Source organism: Crocodylus siamensis, chromosome 5 (assembly GCF_052110815.1).
Source record: "Crocodylus siamensis isolate JL-2025a chromosome 5, ASM5211081v1, whole genome shotgun sequence".
Classification (NCBI taxonomy): Eukaryota; Metazoa; Chordata; order Crocodylia; family Crocodylidae; genus Crocodylus; species Crocodylus siamensis.
In genome coordinates this window covers 101,171,287-101,187,174 of record NC_143399.1, presented here as the reverse complement: position 1 = coordinate 101,187,174, position 15,888 = coordinate 101,171,287, and the positions used below count along the sequence as shown (strand labels likewise).

General features: G+C 39.7%; 1 protein-coding gene across 1 annotated transcript in view; it reads left to right on the top strand.

Moving 5' to 3' along the window:
- Positions 1 to 2,758: 2,758 nt before the first annotated feature.
- CDH18 (cadherin 18) overlaps positions 2,759 to 15,888 on the top strand; it is a 1,127,064-nt gene continuing 1,113,934 nt past the window's right edge. The window contains exon 1 of the mRNA XM_090049911.1: positions 2,759 to 2,938. The gene's annotated coding sequence lies outside the window, so the exon portion shown is untranslated. The remainder of the gene's footprint in view (positions 2,939 to 15,888) is intronic.

The following is a 15,888-nucleotide window of genomic DNA, read 5'->3' as shown; positions in this document are numbered from 1 at the left end:
AATGGGGAAATGGCGGAGGCACGCTTTGAACTAAAACACCTTGGAGGTGCTTTAGTTCAAAGTGCACTGATACCTTTTTCTGTGCACTGACATGCATTTTGCAACTTATACAACTGCACATGGCACATTGCAATTCTCCACAGCTCGCATGCAGAGCAGACTGAATTAACTGAATCTGCTCTGAAGCAGTGGATCTCTGATGCATCACTGGAAAAAAAAGTATGTGTTTAAATGCCCAATTAATCACATGTCCTCTGATATGTTCTAATTAGAATGCATTGTACATGTATAGGTACCCCTGTTGCCATAAGAAGATGGATCCTAACCCCTCTCCTGCTGCCAGGTTTCTGGGCCTGTGGAAAGCCAGCAGCCAGGTCATATGGCTCTGCATATTGTGAAAATTTAGTGATTAGGAGGTGAGGTGAATGGAAATGAAATGATTGGTCAAACTAATGTGGTCTGAAATCTATTCCTGCAGCATGTTATACCATCACCAAACAAGGCTGCCATGGGCACAACCTTGACAGAAAAGTGTGGGTCAAGCTGAACAGAGTAAGATCTGCATAGAGACACTTTAAAGCAATGCTGCACAAGATGAACATAGATGAACTGTGAGAATGTGGGGTCCAACAAACAGCACAGCACTTAAGCAAAAGCTGTAATTTTAAAAATGCCTAGGTATACATGCACACCCCCCAGATGTTCTGGATACACGTGTGCATGTGCACATGCACTTGGAGGGCTCAGGGTATGCTGAGTGGCCGTGTGTGGGATGGCCAGCTTTTGACTTGTGACTATAAGGTGCATGCCATGATAAGCCACTGCCACATCTGGTCCAGGTGGGTGGCCATGATATCCTGCAGCTTCTAGAGGGACTTGCACAAGGAGACCAGCAGGACCTGCCACAGCTTGTGGGTCTCCCTGCTTGTTTGGGTACATAGGTCAGGAAATGAAGGTACGTGCAAGTCACAATGGCAGGGTGTTGGAGGCATAGTGGCCTGTGCCCAGCAGCCAGTCAGGGGTAGCTTGACTGTTCAGTTCCATTCAGGAGCTTTTGGCATGACTGCAAGGCATGCTGGGAGGTATGAAAGAGCCCTCCATATCTATTGGGCATACTGGAAAGCTCCAAACCCTACCCCACTAAAGGCCTAACATCTATTCTGTTTGCTCCTGACCTAACATTGAGTACTTATAGTAATGCTTGAAAGTTACAGTGCTTCTGCCTTGGACTTTTTGACTGCCTGTATTTAGCATTTGTGGTTTTTTTGGTAGAGATGCAGCAAGCAATCTTAACTCTTCATTTATTGTGTGTGTACATATATGTGTATATAATGTATTCATATAGAATATGCATGCACATGCCATTCACACACATTAGATTCAATTTGCTGGGGATCTGAGGAATCAGTGCTGCACACTGGAGATCCACAAACCAATTATCTGTTCTAGCTCTCAGGAGAAGATGCAAAGCAAGATTTGTAGGCAGCATCTGAATTTTGACCAGACTTCAGAAGCTTAAACTGCTTAGGGATTCAGTGACTAGTTTCCTTAATAGCATTCTGGTAAGGGGACATTTGTACAGATGCCATCAAAACCTGAAAAAAAGTAATGTGGTCCAGAGTACTGTGGTTCCATTTTTTATTTACAACTCTTGTTAATTATAACAGTCAGCAGGTGAAAAGATATGAACAAATTCCATAACAGCATTAACAGACAGCTTAGAAAAATGAGACATGCTCTCCAGAGCAAGCAGTGTGACTGGGTACACTGCTTCAAAAGGAAATCCAGGTCACAATTCTGATCCATAACTGGAACCTTCAGATTGCAAATCCTATTTTGCTATGGATTTCCCCTAAATCAATACTGAAATTATTGAAACTAAAAATGTTTGTGTTGACACAATGTGAATAGTTGCACTGAACAACGACCCTCACAGTGGTCTGTTTATAAGCTGTTGTGGAATAGTTTTAGGGCTTGCCTCTATGGGGGAGTTAGCAAACAGTAAGTTAGCTTAAAGAGCAATAGCCATCCCATGCTAACTCCACTAAACTGCGCAAAGGCATTATTAGGTCAGAATAATAGTGTGACCCCCCTGGGGAATTAGCATCGAATAGCATGTTGTTTCAAGAATTAAGAATACAGACTGTAAGGCACACTTCTCATGCTTGCCCTTATACATTTGTTTTCTGTGTATCCTAGAGATGATTGATCAAGTTGTGGATATTAGGCACCCCAGTGCTCAGGAGTTTGCTGGTCAGGTTAATCTCCAGCAATCTCCTATTCCAAAATAAAAATAAAAAAGGTTCAAAGTACTACTGCAGCAGAGCTTGTGTATGTTTATGTAACCTACATGAGAGAGCATAAGAGACAAGGCTAGCTTTGAACCTGGGCTCTTTCAGCATTCTCACTCTAAGGGAGATTAAAAAAAAAAGAAAAATAGTTGTTTAAACTGCTGGCAAAACTCTTATTGTTTGTACCACTCCTGGAAAAGACCCTGGGGACTGGCAGTGGAATCCTTGCTATTGATTGGCTGGTTAAATAGAGGCCTATTAGATTCAGACAGGCTAGATTGATTATACAGCAGCAGAAGGAGCTCAGCTCAGAGCTGAGTGAGCATCAGGGCGAGAAAGAGAGCAAGAGACAGGGAGAGTATGTGCTATAGCATCAGTATGTGACTGCTGGTGTCTGATAACACCAATACCTAGCTCCCTCAGAGGACAACTTACTGAGCTGCCTTTTTCCTTTGCAAAAGGATGCCAGCCCTAAGCTTGTGCAAGTGATAACAGACTCTGGACTGTGGAATGGTTCCTTTTTACTTATAATCTTATCTCCTAACAGTCTTCATCTCTAAAGAAGAGGTTCATTACTGAAAACAAGATTTCACCCTTGTCCCCACTAATCCTTGGCATCACTGATAATATTCAGTTTGATTCTTCAGGTAAGGAAATTATCTTTGTCCTTTCTAATTGGTTAAAGGAAAAGGCATTATATGCATATAGATACCTTGCATGTTAAAAAGGATCACAAGCTTTAGTTGTCATGTACAGTACCTGTTTATTGTAACAAGCTTTGTCTAATTGAGATAAGGATAGATATTTAATGCTGGGTCCCAAAATGGTTAAGATGGGGATGTGGATCTTACGAAAGCTTGTTTATATTGCAGCCACCAACTTAGTGGAAAAGAAATAGCTGAAAATGACAATTTTCTAGCTACTTATGAAATGTTTTAATGTAAACTGTCCCACAGATGCTAAGCAGTATAGTGCAATAACAGCACAGCAAGAGAGCTCCCTTGTATTATGAATTCTTTACTGTTCATGTTGTGCAGCCAAGTAGGGAGAACGTTTCACTGGAGTATTTCTCAATGCTTGTCAGTAGTTTAAAACAAAATCTGTCTTTTGACTGCAAGCTTATGAGTGCTACACAAATATGATCTGTCTTAAATAATACAGCATTAGATTGCCGTCTTATTATAGATCTGGTAATTATAGCTAACATTCTGCTGGCAAAGAAATGATCAAAGCTTATGAACTAAATACCAATCCTAGAATGCTCACTTGTTTTGTATATGGTATTGAGAACACTGATCCCACATGACTGACTGCTGTTTTGATGTGACATGGACACTACTGTCTCGTAAAGCACCTATTGCTTTACATAAACTTTTCACATATTGTATCTCCTAGCTTAGTGGGAAATTACTTCATTACCTCTGTGGACGGTGATAGGTTAGAAGAGAAATAACTCAGCTTTAGGCTATGCATCAGACAGGAAGTTGATTGACTTGGGGTTTATAGATGACAGGAGCACAAGCTAAAAAGACAGCATTGTGACTTCAGACAAAAGTCATTAATATCATATTTCCTCCAATGGTGACAATTTGCCTCACCTTTCATGTCAATTTGTTTGTGTTTTCTGTTTCTTCATCCAGCCAAAAAAAAAATTTTGTACAGCAGTCTCCCTGATTTTCCCTCTGAGTGTCATTGCATTATCCAAGCATTGGAGTAGTTGTTCCCGGCTGTATGAATAACTTTCCTGTGGATTGTCCAATTAAGACATTTTGCACAGGAAATTTTGTACCATTCCTAGAATTTAAACCTAAGTTGCAATCTACTACTGGTAATGGCAAACAAATAGTAAATAAACTGTGGTGCCTTTTCCCTCCCCAAATAATTTTACCTATTGAATGTTGCATGTACAACATGACAATTCGTAATGCTAGCATTTCACTTGGTAGTTACAAAAACTCCCCACAAATGACATGAAATTGCTTGGTCATAATTACTCAATTCCTATTTCATATTTGGTTGGAAGAGATAAAATACCAATTAAAACAAGTCATGTAGAATAATATGAGTCTATATTTTTAATTAGCATTAATTTAAAAACAAGGGTGCTTACTTGAATAAGTAAGTGAAATATCAGGATACATTTTGAAGAGTCTGCTTCTATGCAATAAGCTCTTTACAGTTTTTAATACACAGATTAAAATTGCTAGCAAAATAAACTAGCAAACTGATTGGCCTAAATATACCATCTACTCAGTTTTCTGTCTTTGCATACCAAAGGTGGGGAGAGCCAGAGATGCCCATAGGATGGCTAAACACATGGATGTCTGAAGGAAATTCCAGACTTTCCTTCTGTAAGGCTTCATTGGTAAAAGCAGAATCCATTGATCCAGATTCTACTACCCTTACTCACAGTGAATAGTATCTTGCTCCATGAACAGCCACAGTAAAGGAAATAAGACTGATGACAGGACAACGTTGCACAGGATTGCTGTCAGTATCTGGCTCTAAATAAAGGACACAGAGACAATTTTGCATTTTACCTAATGAGACTGTTAGCAGTATAGAATACCGGTCAGACTTGAGAGGAGGAGACTTAATACATTTATTATTTGGGACTTGGATTTCAAGGGAAACCAAAGAGAATCCAGGTTTCTAACTCCCTTGGGTTGGATCTGCTGAAGATGCCAGCCTGTCTCTTGAATAATCTATGTATGGTTTAATATGCAAGAATAGTGCTTTTGTATACAGTTGACTGCATGAGGGCTATGGGATGCCTTTCATATTTCACCCTTCTCCCCTTCCATCTGTACAGACAGACTTGTTTATAACTGTCTTCTTTAAGCCCATAACTTTTGAGAGAGAGAAATCACAGTTTTTTCTTATGCTTATTGTCCTCACTGGAAATTTTCCCTCCATATGACACTATAAAATTAGCATTATTTTTAGTTTGTATCAAAGTAATATCAGCATGCCCTATATAGTCTCAACAGTTTTAGCTATTTGCCTATCTACTGATCAGGACTGTATAAAAGAAGATTATAAGGCTTTTATTTTTGCACTACTAATATTCAGTTTAAACAATTTTTTTCTCAAAAAATTTAAAAGCAAAACCATTATTTTAGGTCTTCAGGTTAAAATGTGTTTCAAGGTTTATACAGGTAACATTTACAACAAATATATTTACTTTTGTCAGTCCTGTGTTTTAAATAACTGAATTTACCTCCTAGGCACTTATTCATTTCAAACTGGTTTTATGTAGTCCAAACTGTCCACTTCCTCAGAATTCTTAAGTACATTCTATCCTAACCTATCACTACATTTTAAGTGTTGTTCAATAATATCACTCATTTATTCAGATGACTATTTTGCCCATTTAGAAACCCATTTTACTGCTGCTTCCCACCAGGTATTCTGAGAAAGTGAAATCTTTCTTTTCACAGGTAACTTAGAGCCATTAGGGGGCTCTTTCTTCCTATGCTATTCGCACAGCAAGCCAAGTTGGAGATGTACAATTGGTTCCTATAGTTTCCTTACAAGTTGAGAAAAAATTTGCCTTGAGTGAGTTTTTTCTAAATATAGTATCATTTTAATCATTCACAGAAACTCAAAATCTTTTTGGGTTTTTTGAATACATGCAGCTGATTAAAAGAAGTTAGTTCTGATGCTTACAGATTAGTTGTGTGTATGTTTGGAGGTTATTTATATGCGAGTGTGTATGTCCTGTGAAGAGGAAAGAAGAGCCCTTTTAACAGAAATAAACCAATGGCATTTTTTCTCAGTTGCTGAAAATGTCAAAAAGGCAAAGCTCTATTTATTCTAGTAACATTTCCTGGAATCTGCTATGAAAAAGAATTATTTGATAAGTGCTGCCTGATAGGAACATGTAAACTGTGCGGAATAGACAGTCTCTTCAAATGGTGTAATTTTCCTTTAGAAGGAGTGAATAGGTGACACCGAGCTTGTCAGTAGATGCTACTAGTATGAAATGAAGCAGAGTGAATGCTTTACTCTTTCTTTCTAAATGGTCTATTAACAAAAACCTGCAGACGTACTCATGTGGGTAATGCCACTGAAGTCACTTTTGACTCAAGATCCTTGCTCACGTTTAGTCTCCCCACATCAATTTTAATGCTGTGGTGTTGCACATGAGAGTAAAGAAGCATCCCTAATAGTGTCCTACTCCTGTTTGTTTTAGGAAATAGGGTTCAGTGTGGATGCAAGGTACAGATTTAACTTCATTAGAGAGAATTTATGCAGCAAAGGCTAGAGTTATGCTGATACGAACATTCAGTGGTACAGTAACTAGCACTGACCCTTTCCCCACATAAGCATCCCATATTGTAGTGCACTGCAGATTTGCCACAGAAACCGTGTGTGCAGAAGATCACTTCTTGACAGCTTTTGAACTGTTTGCACTAATGCAGTTTCAAGGGGAGCTCTGATCAAATTCAATCTGATCAAATATGACCAAACCAAAGAATTGTAATATCCAGTCAGAAATGTCAATGCCAGTGTTAGAAACCAAATTGCCCTACTTGACACTGGAGGGGGAAAAAAATCCAGAAAACTCATAAACTGGGAGGGTTTTATTCCTCATCTAAAATGGCTGCTTATGTTAAACCAACCATTTTTAAATGTCATCATTGCCGAGTGATCTGTTGAAAAAATTGGAATTTGAACTCAGTAGACTCAAGAAGTATATACTAAAAGCAATGGCAATGTGACATTGAAAGAAAACCACCGAAGTAACAATAAGAAACAATAGTTAACTTTGAAAATGGGTGTGCTATTTGGGGTGTCTTTTTCGTTGTTCACCAAACCGATTACCTTTAAGACTCACCTAACTTCATGATCTTGAAGTTGGCAGTTCTATTAAGAATACTTCCTTTGTAAATATGGAGTGCCCTGAGCATAAACTACTCAAGGCTACTCTCATTATACTCATAAATAGATTCTCTAAATTTTTCTTCATGCTGAATAATACTTTATCGAGAAGTTGTCTTATTAAAGTTGGTGGGAATTTTCCCAGGACAATATACTGTGTAACATGGTGAAAGGATTTAACTTGAGAAACCTACAATGCCACACTAAATACTTTAAAAGTTGTCTTGTTATTGTTGTAGGATTACCTGAGTTTAGTTTGCCCAGATGTTTTACATACGCGCAATGAAAAAAATTCACCAGCTCAGACGGAAATCTTAAAAAGAAACCAATAGTAATTTCCCCTCTTGATATTTCTTAGAGATCTAAATGGCCACAGTTTTGTCTGTGAGATGTGAGGGCAGTTGCTGTGTTGTGTTGCATTGTGATAATCTGACATCTGGAACCCATTGCACTTGTTGCTGTATAAAAAGCAAAAGGGTTGTTTGTTTTAAAACATTATAATACAAAGCAAGAATATATTGGAAAAGTACCATGGAACAAAAGGTCTTATGTCTTAGCTGCTTTGCACGAACTGCCTAGGTTCATGCACTGACATCAGAAGTGGGTGTTAATTTGTGGCACTTGGGAGGGCAGGGGGGAAGGAAGCAGGGGTGGGGGAAGTAAATTACCATGAGTTAATTTGAATTTATCATGGAGTAAGGGCATGCAGATAGAGGGTTACCATGGTGGAGCTGGCATGCAATAAAAAACCTGTGCACACACCAGCATGTGTACTCACATATACTCTCCCTCTTGTACATCTATACCCTCACATATACTCTCCTGCTTGTACATCTATACCCTAAGTTGGCAAAGCTGATTAATGATGGGAGAAATGAAGGGCGTTGAGTTGAGGATCTGAATCAGCGACACAAAGTAACTTGTCCAAGGTTACACAGGAAATCTGTGGCAGAACTAGGAAACAAAGCCAAAACTTCTAGGTCAGAGTCTGCTGCCCAGACACAGGACTACTGTCTCCTCTACAGGATTCAATGGAATTTAATTAGATATTCTATTTTTCTTAAATCAATTGAGTTTCTTTAAAAAAAAATCTTGTATAACACTCTCACCACAGAGTTTCTGATGTGTCCATCTCAGAGGTGGCTCCAATGTCCTGGTTGGTGAATTTATCCTTTATATACATATACTGTGCTCAGGTCAATTCAGTCCTGAGACTGCTGCAACTATTGGGGCACTTTAGATGCTGTAACAACCATATTAAATTTAGTTCAGTTGCTTTACATCATTGGTGATTCTTCGGGACGAGTGATCTGGCAGCGCCCATCTCTTCTCCAAGTATGGATGGCTGTTGGCTTGCAGTGAGCTAATCTGCCCTTTGACAGGTCTTGTTTTCAGTCCTGCTAGGTGTCTATACACCCTCCTCACCCAGGCTAGCCCAGGTTGGGGCACCAGTTCAGTCGCTGACAACCCAACCATGGAACAGGCTGTACTGGTTTACATGGTTTTCCTACCAGGTAGGAGACCGAGAGGCCTGGCCTGACAGGCATATACTGTACTAACCACTTTGAAATACTTCTGAATGAAAAGTGCTGACAGGGAAATCTGGGTGAGGGGGATCCCCTACCCTCCATCAATGCTGACCTCGTGAAGGAACACCTTGAGAAGCTGGATACCTTCAAGTCAGCTGGCCCTGACAATCTGCACCCCAGGGTACTCAAGGAGCTGGCGAGCGTCATAGCCCAGCCCCTGGCATGGATCTTTGAAAACTCCTGGCGCTCTGGTGTAGTGCCCGAAGACTGAAAGAAGGCCAATGTGGTGCTGATCTTCAAAAAAGGGAGGAGAGTGGATCCGGCTAACTACAGGCCCATTAGCCTGACTTCTATCCTGGGGAAGATCCTAGAAAAGTTTATTAAGGAGGCCATCCTTGATGGACTGGCCCAGGCTAACATTCTAAGGGATAGCCAGCACGGGTTTGTTGTGGGTAGGTCTTGTTTGACCAATCTCATTTCCTTCTATGACCAGGTGACCTATCACCTGGACAAGGGAGAAGAGATTGATGTCATATATCTTGACTTCAAAAAAGCTTTTGATCTGGTATCCCATGAGCACCTCTTGGCCAAACTGGCCAGTTGTGGCCTTGGCTCCACCATGATCTGCTGGCTGGGAAATGGGCTCAGTGGTAGGACCCAGAGGGTTGTGATTGATGGCAGTCACTCATTGTGGTGCCCTGTGACCAGTGGGGTCCCTCAAGGCTCTGTCCTGGGACCCATACTGTTCAACATCTTCATTAACGATGTGGACATTGGAGTCAGGAGTGGACTGGCCAAGTTCGCCGATGACACCAAACTTTGGGGCAAAGCATCCACGCCAGAGGACAGGCGCATGATCCAGGCTAACCTGGACAAGCTCAGCAAATGGGCAGACGAGAACCTCATGGTCTTTAACACCGAAAAATGCAAGGTTTTCCACCTTGGGAGGAAAAACCTGCAGCACCCTTATAGGCTTGGCAGTGCTACATTGGTTAGCTCTATAGAAGAAAGAGACTTGGGGGTCATCATTGACCACAAGATGAACATGAGCCTGCAATGCGATGCTGCGGCTAGTAAAGCAACCAAAATGCTGGCTTGCATCCATAGATGCTTCTCGAGCAAATCCCGGGACGTTATTCTCCCCTTGTACTCGGCCTTGGTGAGGCCGCAGCTGGAGTACTGCGTCCAGTTTTGGGCTCCACAATTCAAAAAGGATGTGGAGAAGCTTGAGAGAGTCCAGAGGAGAGCCACATGCATGATCGGAGGTCAGGAAAACAGAACTTACGATGACAGGCTGAGAGCCATGGGACTCTTTAGCCTGGAAAAGCGTAGGCTCAGGGGTGATCTGATGGCCACCTATAAATTTATCAAGGGTGACCACCAGGATCTGGGGGAACGTTTGTTCACCAGAGCGCCCCAAAGGATGAAGAGGTCGAACGGTCACAAAGTCCTGCAAGACCATTTCAGGCTGGACATAAGGAAGAATTGCTTTACTGTCTGAGCCCCCAAGGTCTGGAACAGTCTGCCAGCGGAGGTGGTTCAAGCACCTACATTGAACACCTTCAAGAGTAAATTGGATGCTTATCTTGCTGGGATCCTATGATCCCAGCTGACTTCCTGCCCTTTAGGCAGGGGGCTGGACTCGATGATCTCCCGAGGTCCCTTCCAGCCCTAATGTCTATGAAATCTATGAAATACATGCTATTATTGTGGTAAACAGAAGTCACTCTGAAATGTAAACTAATGAAACCCACAACCGTCTGGGATGCTCTACTAAGTATTAAGAAAACATTTGTCACTGATAAATGTTTAAAGATGGATAAAACATTCTTCAGACATCTCTGCAGATAAGAATCCAGAAATATTATTTTTCCTATTTTATGCTGTTTTTGAGTCAATTAAAGGGACCATTCGTATATCTAGTTGACACCACTGATGGTAGGAAGCTTACAAGGATCACTTGTGTATGCATTATGACATTCTTAAAGATAAGTTTTAACAGAACTGTTTTAAAATATGAAGGTTTTGAACAAATAAAGCTACTTTTCATTTTGTTAAAATTAGTAAACAAAAAGCATAACACAGAGACCCTCAGTGCCCATTTACATGAGACGTAGTCAGAAAGGCTCTCAGTCCATTTAGCATTAGGAGAGGAGCAGGTGATATCTATGTTACTTGTCCATGAGTTGAGAAATGTTAAGATAAATTAACATGAATATTAGACCTACCATCCCTTCTTCCTCATTTTTATTTGAAAATCCCAACTACTACAAAATTTGTTGCAAATCTCTGCAGATCCAAATGTAGATTTCAGGGTCACGGTTCAGTTTTATGGGGTATTAAAAAAAACCCCAAAAGCAACAACACCAACAAAAACTTGTAACCAAATGTCTGAACTTTACGTTTTCATCACATTTGAATCCTGCAATGAAATATTATTGGTTTTCCTGCTACTTGGAGCAATTTTTATCTACCTAAAATTATACCCTGTAATACGTGGAGAAAGCAAAAATACTTTCTGTCTTATGTAGAAAATCATTGCTATAGTGTGAAGAAGAAAAGTCTGACTATAGACTCTTTTTTTTTCTTGTTCTTAAGCTTAAAAACCTTTAGAACTAAGCCAGAAAGGTTGCTGCTCTGCAAAAAAACACTGATTATGTTTTCATAATCATCTGTTATCATCTCTGCATGATAATAAATTATTTAGACCTATGGAGTACAAACTATTTCAGAAAGGTCCTGCCAAGCAGCTGATAGTGAGAAGTACTACTTTGAGCTCATTCTCCTTATTTGGCAGATTGGGACCTTTAGAAAATTAACTTGTTTACAACACCTGCAAAGCTGTGGCAATTTCTTTAATTATTTATACTTTCTTTTTTAAATGTCTTTTTCATGTATCTCAGTAGTTGGGGTATATTTTATACCTTCCAGTGTTGAAGATTCCTATATAAATCAATGCAAGTTTAACTTTCTGACTACCTCTGAAGTAGTGACCACTTCAATTGCCAAGAATGCACGATGATAAACTGTTTCTTTGAACCTTCTGAGGAAAATACATTAGTCCCTAATACTTCAGAATGATCAGTGTCCTAGTCATACTTGACCCAGGGTATATAATGAAGACTAGCCATGTGACCACTATGAATTGTATATACTCTAGAGGAAGAGTAATAATATAATAGTATGCTTATGTATTGTTGTTCCTCCTAAGATAAACACAGTTCCATTCTAATAGGCATTGAAACTGCAGTAAAACTTTTATGCTGGACCTGATCTTTGAAATTCCTGACAAGTGTTCCCACAATAATGAAGATTCTATTTCATAACTTGAGCTTATGATTGTAGCTTTGTAGACTCAGTCCTGCTCATAATCATCAATGATCCCTCACAGATGAGGATGGTCAGTCCCATGGATTGTAAATGAGTCTAAATCCTATCCTAGAGCCACAAACTCTATGGCAAACCCCGCAGGTGATGGTTAAAGGGAGGGTCTGATGATGGATTTCTCAGTCTTATATCCTTTTCTTTTATTTCTGTCTTTTTCTACCTCCAGGGCAAGATGGTTTTCCTGAAAGAGTTACCTTTTCTCAGAAGGCATCACCAAGTAGCCCTGTCATGGACTAGTTTTTTCCAACTTGTGGTTTCAGTGCTGCACTTAATGCTTGCATTGAGGATGTCCTTTAAGTGTTTCCTCTGGCCCCCATGTGTTCTTTCTCCTTGGCTAAGTTAAGAGTATAGCAGCTGTTTCGGTAAACATACATCAGGCATGTACATGCAGTGCCTTGTTCATGTTGAATAAGCAATATTCCCATAGTGGTGATGTTAGCACTGGCACTTGTGTGATGATCCTTCCCTTTTGCTAGGGATCTTTCACAGGTAGCACTGGTGATGGCATTCCAGGCTTTTCAGGTGGCCCCTGGTCACCCGAGCTTCACAGCCATAGTGAAGAGTTGAGATTACTCCAGCCTTATATAGTAGGAACTTTGTTCAAGTCCTGATATTGTGATCAATAATTCAGTCTCCTGCAGGCAGAGCTGGCACATGGGATCCTATACTGGATCTTCTCATCTATATTGGTCACCCTCGAGAGATGGCTGCTGACGTATGCAAAATGTTCAACATTCTCCAGCTCCTATCCGTTAATGAGGATCTTTGTCAGGGTATTTGATTCAACAGGAGCGGGTTGGTGAAGCACTTTTGTTTTTCCAATATTAAAGATCAGTCCCAGGCACTGGTATGCTTGCAAGAAGGACTAAGGGCTTATTGTAGGGCCTCCTTCATATGTGCAATGCCAGCACAATCATCAGTGTACTGGAGTTCCACAATCAAGGCCAAGACAATGTTGGTTTTGTCATGGAGGTGGGAGAGATTGAAAAGCTTCCTGTCTATCCTATAGTTGATGGCAATGTCATGTGGCAGATAGTCACAGATGAGCTTCTTGATAATCGCAAGCAAGATAGAAAACAGAATCAGTGTGATCACAACCATGCTGAAACGAGCTTGAATGGCAAAGGACCCCATAGCAGAGCTACTGCTTAGGATGGAGGAAGTCATCTGGTCACAATGGAGTCTTATGATGGTGATAAATTTCCCTGGCCAGCCAACTTCAATAAGATCTTCCATAGAACCTCACAGTTAACAGAGTGGAAGGCTGTGGTCAAATCAGTAACGGCCATATACAGTTCCTGGTGGTAGTCTCAGCATTTCCATGGATCTGCCAGGCCACAAAGATCATATTCATGGTGCCTCTTGATGGTCTGAAACCACATTGAGGCTTGGGCAGGATTTCCTCAGCAAGAGGGAGCAGTTGCTTTAGCAGAACTTGAGCAAAAATCTTCCCAGCAATGGAGAGAAGGGTGATACCTTGCCAGTTTCCACAGTCAGATTTATCTATCTTTTTAAAAATGGTGATAGTATTGGCATTCCTTAGGTCAATAGGAATTTCCTCAGTGTTCCAGATCTTGAGAAACAGTGTATGAAGCTGTTGGTCATACATTCCTCACCAACTTTTGAAGACCTCAGCTGGTATGTCATCAGGGCCAGACACTTTGTTGTTCTTCATCTGTCTTATCACTTGCTGGACTTCTTTGGAGGTTAGGGGACTGGCAAGTGCTTCCCTTACTGGATGCTGTGGGATGAATTTGAAGGTTTTATTAGTCACCTTCAATTCTCAGTTCAAGAGCTTTAGGTGGTGCTCATTCCAGCAGTCTTTGATGGACTCATTTTCAGTGGTGGATTTAGAGTTAGTGGGGTCCTGTGTGCAGCTTCATTTTTGGACCTTCCCCCCATTTTGGGACCCAGCGAAAAAAAAGAAAATTCTCTCTTATTACTTCCCCCATGCCCCATTTTTCATTCTTTTTTTCTTTATCCTCCTCCTATATTATAAGTAATAGAAAGCAAATAAAAATAAAGTGAGGTACCTTGATTGTTTTTTGTAGTCTAACTTTTTTTCAGAGACTACTTGAAAATTACTGAGGTTCTCAGTGGACCACTTAGTGATCTTTCCAACTGTTGTGTGTACTCTTAGGTAACTACTGTAAAGCGCTTTGGATAACAGCGCTTTATAAAACAAAAATGTCAATAGCCTTTCTTCGGTCCATCTCAGTGGAGTTCTTGAACCACAGGTTGAGAACTTCTGGTCTAGACGAATCTAGCTTATATTTGCATTACACCAACATGAAAAATGTTTAAAAATAAAAAGTATAGATGATGCATGAATAAACAAATAAAAGTTAAATTCCTCGGAAGAAACTGATTCAATTTGAAAAAAATATATATTTATTTAGATAGCTATTTTTCTATACAAAATTATCAATTAAGTCATCATAAGTAATATTTTGTAAAGAATCACATTCAATAGACAATATTGCCAGACTTGTCAAATGTTCCTGACTCATCATATTTCGCAAAGAATTTTTAACTCATTTCAATACAGAAAAAAAAATGTGCACTAGCACCATTTGTGGCAAGTATTTTTAAAAATATTTTCAGAATGGTTTCTACATTTGAAAAGGTTGCCTGCGAACCATCACGTACAAGTCTATGCAAATCAGCTGGTGATCTCAAAGCACAGACCTCAATATTTTTGATAAAATGAATTAAATGTATTGCATCATCTTCAAAACGTTTTGTGTCTATGTCCTCTTGGTAGAATTCACTTAATTTCTTATTTTAGTGGCTTTTAGCATTTTCATCCATACTTCTGTCAAAAAACAAGCAAAAGAAATCAAAAGTTTTTAGTGATTGACCTCTACTCAAGAATTGCACTATTATTGTGTGACAAATAACCCTGAAGTTCTCAATAATGATCTTCTCTTTCCCTTTTAAATTGATTTCATTGTCTCTAGTTTCATCGAAAAATCCTGCTTTTTTTTATGATTCTCACCAGATATATCACAGGAACCTATATTTTCTGTTAACATTAGTGCCTCTGCTTCCACTGAGCTATAGTTATTTTGAAATTCCATGACAAAACTTTTAACTCAGGCTAACTGTTGTGCAGCATTCAATAAATTTATATCAACCTTCTGTAGTGATTTGCTGACATCACTAATTCTTTGAAGTAAACAGTTCCACAAAAGAGTAAACACAGCAATATCATACTTTTCAAACTTTTCTGCTAAGGATTTTGCTTTAGTTTTCACACGTGGTTTTTCAGAATTTAATGTGGCTAAATAAGGTTTTCTTTATATCGTCATAGCTCATTTTCAAAGCCAAAACAGCATCTGCATGAGCAGACCACCTGATGTCACAAATTGTTTTAACTATCAAATGCTCCAAGCGTGATTGTAGCATACTCCAAGGATGCATGGAAACCAAAAAAAAAAAGGCATACACGTTTTGAATGAAGTCAAAAAAATGTGTAGTTCCCTCATAAGAGTTGGCTGCAGCATTGCAGGAATGGCTGGAACATGGTATGAATAAAGCAGAGGGGTTTGCATTGTTCAGTCTTGCCTGTAGACCTGAATATTTTCCTGCCATATTTGCAGCATTATCAAAGCTCTGCCCACAACAGTTTTTGATGTCCAAATCTAAATTTGCAATGATTTTCAAAATGGTTGTCTCTAGACATTCAGAAATGTGGGATCTTAGTGGGACAAAACAAAGAAATCACTTTGCAACTTCACCATTGTCGGTCACATATCTTAAAATTAACGTTAATTGTTCTACATGACCCACACCTG